Source organism: Microcebus murinus, chromosome 28 (assembly GCF_040939455.1).
Source record: "Microcebus murinus isolate Inina chromosome 28, M.murinus_Inina_mat1.0, whole genome shotgun sequence".
Lineage (NCBI taxonomy): Eukaryota > Metazoa > Chordata > Mammalia > Primates > Cheirogaleidae > Microcebus > Microcebus murinus.
In genome coordinates, this window is record NC_134131.1 from 15,122,700 (window position 1) to 15,135,701 (window position 13,002).

Below are 13,002 nucleotides of genomic sequence, written 5' to 3' on the forward strand. Positions count from 1 at the left end.
GGGGGTTTCCAGAGGTAGGAGATGGAGGGGACTGATTTCTCCAGCGCCCCCCAAAACACCCCACCCATGGCACACATCCCGAGAGACGCCCCTACACTCGCTCCCCTCCCCTATGCGCTGTGCCCCGGCCCCGGTCCGGGGCGGATAGGCGGCAGCCCACACGCAGGGCGGGGGCGCAGCTGAAAGGGGTTGTGCTGGAGGGCGGCCCCTGGGGCCAAAGGCGACCGCCCGCGCATGCGCAGGCAGCAGCGGCGCACTGGGTTGGGGGCGGGTAGGTGAGGGAGGCGAGGCCAGGAGAGGAGGGCGGCTGGAGGTCTCCGCCTTGGCGGGTCCAGCCGTGGAGGCTGGAGGCGCATCTGGTGTGTGTCAGTGTGTGAGTGTGTGTGTGTGTGTGTGTGTGTGTGTGAAGACAGCCCCCCACCCCGCCGAGCCCACCACGCCCGGCACCCCAGCCCCGTGGAGACCTCGGGACCCGGCCAGCGAACTCAACCAGCCCGGCCCGGCCCCGAGTGGGTCGGCGCGGGCGCGGGGCCTGGGGCGGGAGGAGGCGCGGGGAAGCGCAGAGACGCTCGGCTTCTTGAGCGGGGCTGGGGCGCCCTCCGCCGTCTACGGCCACACCACCCTGAACGCGCCCGATCTCGTCCGATCTCGGAAGCTAAGCAGGGTCGGGCCTGGTTAGTACTTGGATGGGAGACCGCCTGGGAATACCGGGTGCCGTAGGCCTTTTTTTTTTTTTTTTTTTTTTTGCCTCGTGTTCTGTCCCCATTCGGAGAGCGCGGCGGCAGTGGGGGGTGGGGGGCAACCCCGCCCTCAGCGCCCGCCACGGTGCCTGGCGCCCCAGCCCGCTCCGTGGGGCCTCCTCTTGCCCCAAGCCGCAGCACCGCCGCCACGCGGCAGCAGGCGTGGCATCTGGACTGTCGGGTCTCAGACCGAGGGTCTGGTCGGTGGGAGCCGACACGCTGGAGGAAACCTTGAGAGTCTGAGAGGGGAGGGAGTTGCAGAAGAAGGCCAGGATGTCATTTTGAGGGAGTTGTGACCAGAACTCGTCCCGTTGATTTTGGCGTTCTATGGGCTCCACGTAGGAATCTTTGGTGGTGGCACCGGATGTTGGGGGATGCACAGTCACACCCAGACGTGCTCGACAGGCCCCCTTTTCCTTTTCTTTTCGGAGTCATTTTAAAAAAAAAAAAAAATGCCTCTTGGCCGGGCGTGCTGGCTCACGCCTGTAATCCTAGCACTCTGGGAGGCCGAGGTGGGCGGACTGCTCGAGGTCAGGAGTTCGAAACCAGCCTGAGCAAGAGGGAGACCCCCATCTCTACTATAAATAGAAAGAAATTAATTGGCCAACTGATATATAGATATATATATATACAAAAAAAAAAAAATTAGCCGGGCACGGTGGCGCATGCCTGTAGTCCCAGCTACTTGGGAGGCTGAGGCAGCAGGATTGCTTGAGCCCAGGAGATTGAGGTTGCTGTGAGCTAGGCTGACGCCATGGCACTCACTCTAGCCAGGGCAACAAAGCGAGACTCTGTCTCCAAAAAAAAAAAAAAAATGCCTCTTACCTCCATTATTGCATTCTTTTCTCTCTCTCTTTTCAAGCAGATTATGGGAGTACAAGTATTAAGGTTCCATGTATTGCCCGTGCCCCCCTCCCCCCTGTTGTCTTAGCAGCCTATGGTGGGGGTACCAATGTTAAGGTCAGGTACATTGTCCTCTCCCCGCCTCCCCCCTCTGGTCAGAGCTTCAAGTGCGCCCATCCCCCAGTCGGTGCGCACCCACCCCATTCCTAAAGGGTGTGTATGCCCATCACCTCCCCCCACCCGATGGAGGTGATTCCTCTACGTCCACTTAGGTGTCCATGGGTTCCTACCAATTTGCCGGTGAGCACGCGCACGTGGTGCTCCTGTGTCCACTCTTGGGATACTTGGCTTACTGGAACGGGTTCCAGCTCCGGCCAGGAGAACACGGGAGGTGCCCGCTCACCGCCGTTTCTCATAGCTGAATAGCACTCCGTGGTGTGCACGCGCCACGTTTTATTAATCCACTCGTGGATCGATGGGCACTCGGGTCGCTTCCACATCTTTGCAATGGTGAATTGTGCCGCCACAGACACCCGAGCGCAGGTGTCTTCTGCGTAGGCTGCGGGCCTGGCTCTTCTGAATGCCGCTAGCTCGCGACCCACGGGTGAACCTGGTCAGGGTACTTTCTCTAAGGAGCAGACTCTGATCCGGGCGGGCTACCGGTGTTTCTGTTTGCTTGTTTCTTTCTTCCATTTCGGGAAAGGCTTCCTTGCTGGGTGTGGAAATCTCCTGTGCCTTTCCTCGCCTCTTCTGTCAGCTTTAAAATCCTCTTTCAGTTGCCACCCTCACAAACGTCTCAGGAACGTCTTTACGGTGCCTTCGTTAGTGAAATGACCCTCAATGAAGCTGGAACCAAATCTCTCATCGCCCATTTTTAGCAAGTCCACACCCCAGGGTGGTTGGGGTCCAATCCAGCCCCGGCCAGGCCCAGGCCCCCTGGACTGGGCCACAGGAGGACACAGAGTAGGGTCCCGGCCCCCACGGTAGCGGTGCCGGCAGTTCTGCAAGGGCTTGGGGGGTTTCCAGAGGTAGGAGATGGAGGGGACTGATTTCTCCAGCGCCCCCCAAAACACCCCACCCATGGCACACATCCCGAGAGACGCCCCTACACTCGCTCCCCTCCCCTATGCGCTGTGCCCCGGCCCCGGTCCGGGGCGGATAGGCGGCAGCCCACACGCAGGGCGGGGGCGCAGCTGAAAGGGGTTGTGCTGGAGGGCGGCCCCTGGGGCCAAAGGCGACCGCCCGCGCATGCGCAGGCAGCAGCGGCGCACTGGGTTGGGGGCGGGTAGGTGAGGGAGGCGAGGCCAGGAGAGGAGGGCGGCTGGAGGTCTCCGCCTTGGCGGGTCCAGCCGTGGAGGCTGGAGGCGCATCTGGTGTGTGTCAGTGTGTGAGTGTGTGTGTGTGTGTGTGTGTGTGTGTGAAGACAGCCCCCCACCCCGCCGAGCCCACCACGCCCGGCACCCCAGCCCCGTGGAGACCTCGGGACCCGGCCAGCGAACTCAACCAGCCCGGCCCGGCCCCGAGTGGGTCGGCGCGGGCGCGGGGCCTGGGGCGGGAGGAGGCGCGGGGAAGCGCAGAGACGCTCGGCTTCTTGAGCGGGGCTGGGGCGCCCTCCGCCGTCTACGGCCACACCACCCTGAACGCGCCCGATCTCGTCCGATCTCGGAAGCTAAGCAGGGTCGGGCCTGGTTAGTACTTGGATGGGAGACCGCCTGGGAATACCGGGTGCCGTAGGCCTTTTTTTTTTTTTTTTTTTTTTTGCCTCGTGTTCTGTCCCCATTCGGAGAGCGCGGCGGCAGTGGGGGGTGGGGGGCAACCCCGCCCTCAGCGCCCGCCACGGTGCCTGGCGCCCCAGCCCGCTCCGTGGGGCCTCCTCTTGCCCCAAGCCGCAGCACCGCCGCCACGCGGCAGCAGGCGTGGCATCTGGACTGTCGGGTCTCAGACCGAGGGTCTGGTCGGTGGGAGCCGACACGCTGGAGGAAACCTTGAGAGTCTGAGAGGGGAGGGAGTTGCAGAAGAAGGCCAGGATGTCATTTTGAGGGAGTTGTGACCAGAACTCGTCCCGTTGATTTTGGCGTTCTATGGGCTCCACGTAGGAATCTTTGGTGGTGGCACCGGATGTTGGGGGATGCACAGTCACACCCAGACGTGCTCGACAGGCCCCCTTTTCCTTTTCTTTTCGGAGTCATTTTAAAAAAAAAAAAAAATGCCTCTTGGCCGGGCGTGCTGGCTCACGCCTGTAATCCTAGCACTCTGGGAGGCCGAGGTGGGCGGACTGCTCGAGGTCAGGAGTTCGAAACCAGCCTGAGCAAGAGGGAGACCCCCATCTCTACTATAAATAGAAAGAAATTAATTGGCCAACTGATATATAGATATATATATATACAAAAAAAAAAAAATTAGCCGGGCACGGTGGCGCATGCCTGTAGTCCCAGCTACTTGGGAGGCTGAGGCAGCAGGATTGCTTGAGCCCAGGAGATTGAGGTTGCTGTGAGCTAGGCTGACGCCATGGCACTCACTCTAGCCAGGGCAACAAAGCGAGACTCTGTCTCCAAAAAAAAAAAAAAAATGCCTCTTACCTCCATTATTGCATTCTTTTCTCTCTCTCTTTTCAAGCAGATTATGGGAGTACAAGTATTAAGGTTCCATGTATTGCCCGTGCCCCCCTCCCCCCTGTTGTCTTAGCAGCCTATGGTGGGGGTACCAATGTTAAGGTCAGGTACATTGTCCTCTCCCCGCCTCCCCCCTCTGGTCAGAGCTTCAAGTGCGCCCATCCCCCAGTCGGTGCGCACCCACCCCATTCCTAAAGGGTGTGTATGCCCATCACCTCCCCCCACCCGATGGAGGTGATTCCTCTACGTCCACTTAGGTGTCCATGGGTTCCTACCAATTTGCCGGTGAGCACGCGCACGTGGTGCTCCTGTGTCCACTCTTGGGATACTTGGCTTACTGGAACGGGTTCCAGCTCCGGCCAGGAGAACACGGGAGGTGCCCGCTCACCGCCGTTTCTCATAGCTGAATAGCACTCCGTGGTGTGCACGCGCCACGTTTTATTAATCCACTCGTGGATCGATGGGCACTCGGGTCGCTTCCACATCTTTGCAATGGTGAATTGTGCCGCCACAGACACCCGAGCGCAGGTGTCTTCTGCGTAGGCTGCGGGCCTGGCTCTTCTGAATGCCGCTAGCTCGCGACCCACGGGTGAACCTGGTCAGGGTACTTTCTCTAAGGAGCAGACTCTGATCCGGGCGGGCTACCGGTGTTTCTGTTTGCTTGTTTCTTTCTTCCATTTCGGGAAAGGCTTCCTTGCTGGGTGTGGAAATCTCCTGTGCCTTTCCTCGCCTCTTCTGTCAGCTTTAAAATCCTCTTTCAGTTGCCACCCTCACAAACGTCTCAGGAACGTCTTTACGGTGCCTTCGTTAGTGAAATGACCCTCAATGAAGCTGGAACCAAATCTCTCATCGCCCATTTTTAGCAAGTCCACACCCCAGGGTGGTTGGGGTCCAATCCAGCCCCGGCCAGGCCCAGGCCCCCTGGACTGGGCCACAGGAGGACACAGAGTAGGGTCCCGGCCCCCACGGTAGCGGTGCCGGCAGTTCTGCAAGGGCTTGGGGGGTTTCCAGAGGTAGGAGATGGAGGGGACTGATTTCTCCAGCGCCCCCCAAAACACCCCACCCATGGCACACATCCCGAGAGACGCCCCTACACTCGCTCCCCTCCCCTATGCGCTGTGCCCCGGCCCCGGTCCGGGGCGGATAGGCGGCAGCCCACACGCAGGGCGGGGGCGCAGCTGAAAGGGGTTGTGCTGGAGGGCGGCCCCTGGGGCCAAAGGCGACCGCCCGCGCATGCGCAGTCAGCAGCGGCGCACTGGGTTGGGGGCGGGTAGGTGAGGGAGGCGAGGCCAGGAGAGGAGGGCGGCTGGAGGTCTCCGCCTTGGCGGGTCCAGCCGTGGAGGCTGGAGGCGCATCTGGTGTGTGTCAGTGTGTGAGTGTGTGTGTGTGTGTGTGTGTGTGTGTGAAGACAGCCCCCCACCCCGCCGAGCCCACCACGCCCGGCACCCCAGCCCCGTGGAGACCTCGGGACCCGGCCAGCGAACTCAACCAGCCCGGCCCGGCCCCGAGTGGGTCGGCGCGGGCGCGGGGCCTGGGGCGGGAGGAGGCGCGGGGAAGCGCAGAGACGCTCGGCTTCTTGAGCGGGGCTGGGGCGCCCTCCGCCGTCTACGGCCACACCACCCTGAACGCGCCCGATCTCGTCCGATCTCGGAAGCTAAGCAGGGTCGGGCCTGGTTAGTACTTGGATGGGAGACCGCCTGGGAATACCGGGTGCCGTAGGCCTTTTTTTTTTTTTTTTTTTTTTTGCCTCGTGTTCTGTCCCCATTCGGAGAGCGCGGCGGCAGTGGGGGGTGGGGGGCAACCCCGCCCTCAGCGCCCGCCACGGTGCCTGGCGCCCCAGCCCGCTCCGTGGGGCCTCCTCTTGCCCCAAGCCGCAGCACCGCCGCCACGCGGCAGCAGGCGTGGCATCTGGACTGTCGGGTCTCAGACCGAGGGTCTGGTCGGTGGGAGCCGACACGCTGGAGGAAACCTTGAGAGTCTGAGAGGGGAGGGAGTTGCAGAAGAAGGCCAGGATGTCATTTTGAGGGAGTTGTGACCAGAACTCGTCCCGTTGATTTTGGCGTTCTATGGGCTCCACGTAGGAATCTTTGGTGGTGGCACCGGATGTTGGGGGATGCACAGTCACACCCAGACGTGCTCGACAGGCCCCCTTTTCCTTTTCTTTTCGGAGTCATTTTTTAAAAAAAAAAAAAATGCCTCTTGGCCGGGCGTGCTGGCTCACGCCTGTAATCCTAGCACTCTGGGAGGCCAGGTGGGCGGACTGCTCGAGGTCAGGAGTTCGAAACCAGCCTGAGCAAGAGGGAGACCCCCCATCTCTACTATAAATAGAAAGAAATTAATTGGCCAACTGATATATAGATATATATATATACAAAAAAAAAAAAATTAGCCGGGCACGGTGGCGCATGCCTGTAGTCCCAGCTACTTGGGAGGCTGAGGCAGCAGGATTGCTTGAGCCCAGGAGATTGAGGTTGCTGTGAGCTAGGCTGACGCCATGGCACTCACTCTAGCCAGGGCAACAAAGCGAGACTCTGTCTCCAAAAAAAAAAAAAAAAAATGCCTCTTACCTCCATTATTGCATTCTTTTCTCTCTCTCTTTTCAAGCAGATTATGGGAGTACAAGTATTAAGGTTCCATGTATTGCCCGTGCCCCCCTCCCCCCTGTTGTCTTAGCAGCCTATGGTGGGGGTACCAATGTTAAGGTCAGGTACATTGTCCTCTCCCCGCCTCCCCCCTCTGGTCAGAGCTTCAAGTGCGCCCATCCCCCAGTCGGTGCGCACCCACCCCATTCCTAAAGGGTGTGTATGCCCATCACCTCCCCCCACCCGATGGAGGTGATTCCTCTACGTCCACTTAGGTGTCCATGGGTTCCTACCAATTTGCCGGTGAGCACGCGCACGTGGTGCTCCTGTGTCCACTCTTGGGATACTTGGCTTACTGGAACGGGTTCCAGCTCCGGCCAGGAGAACACGGGAGGTGCCCGCTCACCGCCGTTTCTCATAGCTGAATAGCACTCCGTGGTGTGCACGCGCCACGTTTTATTAATCCACTCGTGGATCGATGGGCACTCGGGTCGCTTCCACATCTTTGCAATGGTGAATTGTGCCGCCACAGACACCCGAGCGCAGGTGTCTTCTGCGTAGGCTGCGGGCCTGGCTCTTCTGAATGCCGCTAGCTCGCGACCCACGGGTGAACCTGGTCAGGGTACTTTCTCTAAGGAGCAGACTCTGATCCGGGCGGGCTACCGGTGTTTCTGTTTGCTTGTTTCTTTCTTCCATTTCGGGAAAGGCTTCCTTGCTGGGTGTGGAAATCTCCTGTGCCTTTCCTCGCCTCTTCTGTCAGCTTTAAAATCCTCTTTCAGTTGCCACCCTCACAAACGTCTCAGGAACGTCTTTACGGTGCCTTCGTTAGTGAAATGACCCTCAATGAAGCTGGAACCAAATCTCTCATCGCCCATTTTTAGCAAGTCCACACCCCAGGGTGGTTGGGGTCCAATCCAGCCCCGGCCAGGCCCAGGCCCCCTGGACTGGGCCACAGGAGGACACAGAGTAGGGTCCCGGCCCCCACGGTAGCGGTGCCGGCAGTTCTGCAAGGGCTTGGGGGGTTTCCAGAGGTAGGAGATGGAGGGGACTGATTTCTCCAGCGCCCCCCAAAACACCCCACCCATGGCACACATCCCGAGAGACGCCCCTACACTCGCTCCCCTCCCCTATGCGCTGTGCCCCGGCCCCGGTCCGGGGCGGATAGGCGGCAGCCCACACGCAGGGCGGGGGCGCAGCTGAAAGGGGTTGTGCTGGAGGGCGGCCCCTGGGGCCAAAGGCGACCGCCCGCGCATGCGCAGTCAGCAGCGGCGCACTGGGTTGGGGGCGGGTAGGTGAGGGAGGCGAGGCCAGGAGAGGAGGGCGGCTGGAGGTCTCCGCCTTGGCGGGTCCAGCCGTGGAGGCTGGAGGCGCATCTGGTGTGTGTCAGTGTGTGAGTGTGTGTGTGTGTGTGTGTGTGTGTGTGAAGACAGCCCCCCACCCCGCCGAGCCCACCACGCCCGGCACCCCAGCCCCGTGGAGACCTCGGGACCCGGCCAGCGAACTCAACCAGCCCGGCCCGGCCCCGAGTGGGTCGGCGCGGGCGCGGGGCCTGGGGCGGGAGGAGGCGCGGGGAAGCGCAGAGACGCTCGGCTTCTTGAGCGGGGCTGGGGCGCCCTCCGCCGTCTACGGCCACACCACCCTGAACGCGCCCGATCTCGTCCGATCTCGGAAGCTAAGCAGGGTCGGGCCTGGTTAGTACTTGGATGGGAGACCGCCTGGGAATACCGGGTGCCGTAGGCCTTTTTTTTTTTTTTTTTTTTTTTGCCTCGTGTTCTGTCCCCATTCGGAGAGCGCGGCGGCAGTGGGGGGTGGGGGGCAACCCCGCCCTCAGCGCCCGCCACGGTGCCTGGCGCCCCAGCCCGCTCCGTGGGGCCTCCTCTTGCCCCAAGCCGCAGCACCGCCGCCACGCGGCAGCAGGCGTGGCATCTGGACTGTCGGGTCTCAGACCGAGGGTCTGGTCGGTGGGAGCCGACACGCTGGAGGAAACCTTGAGAGTCTGAGAGGGGAGGGAGTTGCAGAAGAAGGCCAGGATGTCATTTTGAGGGAGTTGTGACCAGAACTCGTCCCGTTGATTTTGGCGTTCTATGGGCTCCACGTAGGAATCTTTGGTGGTGGCACCGGATGTTGGGGGATGCACAGTCACACCCAGACGTGCTCGACAGGCCCCCTTTTCCTTTTCTTTTCGGAGTCATTTTAAAAAAAAAAAAAAAATGCCTCTTGGCCGGGCGTGCTGGCTCATGCCTGTAATCCTAGCACTCTGGGAGGCCGAGGTGGGCGGACTGCTCGAGGTCAGGAGTTCGAAACCAGCCTGAGCAAGAGGGAGACCCCCATCTCTACTATAAATAGAAAGAAATTAATTGGCCAACTGATATATAGATATATATATATACAAAAAAAAAAAAATTAGCCGGGCACGGTGGCGCATGCCTGTAGTCCCAGCTACTTGGGAGGCTGAGGCAGCAGGATTGCTTGAGCCCAGGAGATTGAGGTTGCTGTGAGCTAGGCTGACGCCATGGCACTCACTCTAGCCAGGGCAACAAAGCGAGACTCTGTCTCCAAAAAAAAAAAAAAAATGCCTCTTACCTCCATTATTGCATTCTTTTCTCTCTCTCTTTTCAAGCAGATTATGGGAGTACAAGTATTAAGGTTCCATGTATTGCCCGTGCCCCCCTCCCCCCTGTTGTCTTAGCAGCCTATGGTGGGGGTACCAATGTTAAGGTCAGGTACATTGTCCTCTCCCCGCCTCCCCCCTCTGGTCAGAGCTTCAAGTGCGCCCATCCCCCAGTCGGTGCGCACCCACCCCATTCCTAAAGGGTGTGTATGCCCATCACCTCCCCCCACCCGATGGAGGTGATTCCTCTACGTCCACTTAGGTGTCCATGGGTTCCTACCAATTTGCCGGTGAGCACGCGCACGTGGTGCTCCTGTGTCCACTCTTGGGATACTTGGCTTACTGGAACGGGTTCCAGCTCCGGCCAGGAGAACACGGGAGGTGCCCGCTCACCGCCGTTTCTCATAGCTGAATAGCACTCCGTGGTGTGCACGCGCCACGTTTTATTAATCCACTCGTGGATCGATGGGCACTCGGGTCGCTTCCACATCTTTGCAATGGTGAATTGTGCCGCCACAGACACCCGAGCGCAGGTGTCTTCTGCGTAGGCTGCGGGCCTGGCTCTTCTGAATGCCGCTAGCTCGCGACCCACGGGTGAACCTGGTCAGGGTACTTTCTCTAAGGAGCAGACTCTGATCCGGGCGGGCTACCGGTGTTTCTGTTTGCTTGTTTCTTTCTTCCATTTCGGGAAAGGCTTCCTTGCTGGGTGTGGAAATCTCCTGTGCCTTTCCTCGCCTCTTCTGTCAGCTTTAAAATCCTCTTTCAGTTGCCACCCTCACAAACGTCTCAGGAACGTCTTTACGGTGCCTTCGTTAGTGAAATGACCCTCAATGAAGCTGGAACCAAATCTCTCATCGCCCATTTTTAGCAAGTCCACACCCCAGGGTGGTTGGGGTCCAATCCAGCCCCGGCCAGGCCCAGGCCCCCTGGACTGGGCCACAGGAGGACACAGAGTAGGGTCCCGGCCCCCACGGTAGCGGTGCCGGCAGTTCTGCAAGGGCTTGGGGGGTTTCCAGAGGTAGGAGATGGAGGGGACTGATTTCTCCAGCGCCCCCCAAAACACCCCACCCATGGCACACATCCCGAGAGACGCCCCTACACTCGCTCCCCTCCCCTATGCGCTGTGCCCCGGCCCCGGTCCGGGGCGGATAGGCGGCAGCCCACACGCAGGGCGGGGGCGCAGCTGAAAGGGGTTGTGCTGGAGGGCGGCCCCTGGGGCCAAAGGCGACCGCCCGCGCATGCGCAGGCAGCAGCGGCGCACTGGGTTGGGGGCGGGTAGGTGAGGGAGGCGAGGCCAGGAGAGGAGGGCGGCTGGAGGTCTCCGCCTTGGCGGGTCCAGCCGTGGAGGCTGGAGGCGCATCTGGTGTGTGTCAGTGTGTGAGTGTGTGTGTGTGTGTGTGTGTGTGTGTGAAGAAAGCCCCCCACCCCGCCGAGCCCACCACGCCCGGCACCCCAGCCCCGTGGAGACCTCGGGACCCGGCCAGCGAACTCAACCAGCCCGGCCCGGCCCCGAGTGGGTCGGCGCGGGCGCGGGGCCTGGGGCGGGAGGAGGCGCGGGGAAGCGCAGAGACGCTCGGCTTCTTGAGCGGGGCTGGGGCGCCCTCCGCCGTCTACGGCCACACCACCCTGAACGCGCCCGATCTCGTCCGATCTCGGAAGCTAAGCAGGGTCGGGCCTGGTTAGTACTTGGATGGGAGACCGCCTGGGAATACCGGGTGCCGTAGGCCTTTTTTTTTTTTTTTTTTTTTTTGCCTCGTGTTCTGTCCCCATTCGGAGAGCGCGGCGGCAGTGGGGGGTGGGGGGCAACCCCGCCCTCAGCGCCCGCCACGGTGCCTGGCGCCCCAGCCCGCTCCGTGGGGCCTCCTCTTGCCCCAAGCCGCAGCACCGCCGCCACGCGGCAGCAGGCGTGGCATCTGGACTGTCGGGTCTCAGACCGAGGGTCTGGTCGGTGGGAGCCGACACGCTGGAGGAAACCTTGAGAGTCTGAGAGGGGAGGGAGTTGCAGAAGAAGGCCAGGATGTCATTTTGAGGGAGTTGTGACCAGAACTCGTCCCGTTGATTTTGGCGTTCTATGGGCTCCACGTAGGAATCTTTGGTGGTGGCACCGGATGTTGGGGGATGCACAGTCACACCCAGACGTGCTCGACAGGCCCCCTTTTCCTTTTCTTTTCGGAGTCATTTTAAAAAAAAAAAAAAAATGCCTCTTGGCCGGGCGTGCTGGCTCACGCCTGTAATCCTAGCACTCTGGGAGGCCGAGGTGGGCGGACTGCTCGAGGTCAGGAGTTCGAAACCAGCCTGAGCAAGAGGGAGACCCCCATCTCTACTATAAATAGAAAGAAATTAATTGGCCAACTGATATATAGATATATATATATACAAAAAAAAAAAATTAGCCGGGCACGGTGGCGCATGCCTGTAGTCCCAGCTACTTGGGAGGCTGAGGCAGCAGGATTGCTTGAGCCCAGGAGATTGAGGTTGCTGTGAGCTAGGCTGACGCCATGGCACTCACTCTAGCCAGGGCAACAAAGCGAGACTCTGTCTCCAAAAAAAAAAAAAAAAATGCCTCTTACCTCCATTATTGCATTCTTTTCTCTCTCTCTTTTCAAGCAGATTATGGGAGTACAAGTATTAAGGTTCCATGTATTGCCCGTGCCCCCCTCCCCCCTGTTGTCTTAGCAGCCTATGGTGGGGGTACCAATGTTAAGGTCAGGTACATTGTCCTCTCCCCGCCTCCCCCCTCTGGTCAGAGCTTCAAGTGCGCCCATCCCCCAGTCGGTGCGCACCCACCCCATTCCTAAAGGGTGTGTATGCCCATCACCTCCCCCCACCCGATGGAGGTGATTCCTCTACGTCCACTTAGGTGTCCATGGGTTCCTACCAATTTGCCGGTGAGCACGCGCACGTGGTGCTCCTGTGTCCACTCTTGGGATACTTGGCTTACTGGAACGGGTTCCAGCTCCGGCCAGGAGAACACGGGAGGTGCCCGCTCACCGCCGTTTCTCATAGCTGAATAGCACTCCGTGGTGTGCACGCGCCACGTTTTATTAATCCACTCGTGGATCGATGGGCACTCGGGTCGCTTCCACATCTTTGCAATGGTGAATTGTGCCGCCACAGACACCCGAGCGCAGGTGTCTTCTGCGTAGGCTGCGGGCCTGGCTCTTCTGAATGCCGCTAGCTCGCGACCCACGGGTGAACCTGGTCAGGGTACTTTCTCTAAGGAGCAGACTCTGATCCGGGCGGGCTACCGGTGTTTCTGTTTGCTTGTTTCTTTCTTCCATTTCGGGAAAGGCTTCCTTGCTGGGTGTGGAAATCTCCTGTGCCTTTCCTCGCCTCTTCTGTCAGCTTTAAAATCCTCTTTCAGTTGCCACCCTCACAAACGTCTCAGGAACGTCTTTACGGTGCCTTCGTTAGTGAAATGACCCTCAATGAAGCTGGAACCAAATCTCTCATCGCCCATTTTTAGCAAGTCCACACCCCAGGGTGGTTGGGGTCCAATCCAGCCCCGGCCAGGCCCAGGCCCCCTGGACTGGGCCACAGGAGGACACAGAGTAGGGTCCCGGCCCCCACGGTAGCGGTGCCGGCAGTTCTGCAAGGGCTTGGGGGGTTTCCAG

General features: G+C 60.1%; 5 non-coding genes across 5 annotated transcripts; all 5 read left to right on the plus strand.

Moving 5' to 3' along the window:
- The first annotated feature begins 604 nt into the window (after window positions 1-604).
- LOC142865370 (5S ribosomal RNA) lies at window positions 605-723 on the plus strand. Its single transcript, XR_012915673.1, has one exon. It is a non-coding gene; the product is annotated as a 5S ribosomal RNA (ribosomal RNA).
- Window positions 724-3,201: 2,478 nt separating this feature from the next.
- On the plus strand, window positions 3,202-3,320 carry LOC142865481 (5S ribosomal RNA). Its single transcript, XR_012915706.1, has one exon. It is a non-coding gene; the product is annotated as a 5S ribosomal RNA (ribosomal RNA).
- A 2,478-nt stretch (window positions 3,321-5,798) lies between these two features.
- Window positions 5,799-5,917, plus strand: LOC142865042 (5S ribosomal RNA). Its single transcript, XR_012915343.1, has one exon. It is a non-coding gene; the product is annotated as a 5S ribosomal RNA (ribosomal RNA).
- A 2,481-nt stretch (window positions 5,918-8,398) lies between these two features.
- LOC142865053 (5S ribosomal RNA) lies at window positions 8,399-8,517 on the plus strand. The gene has a single exon (XR_012915354.1). It is a non-coding gene; the product is annotated as a 5S ribosomal RNA (ribosomal RNA).
- A 2,479-nt stretch (window positions 8,518-10,996) lies between these two features.
- Window positions 10,997-11,115, plus strand: LOC142865064 (5S ribosomal RNA). The gene has a single exon (XR_012915365.1). It is a non-coding gene; the product is annotated as a 5S ribosomal RNA (ribosomal RNA).
- The last annotated feature ends 1,887 nt before the right edge of the window (window positions 11,116-13,002 follow it).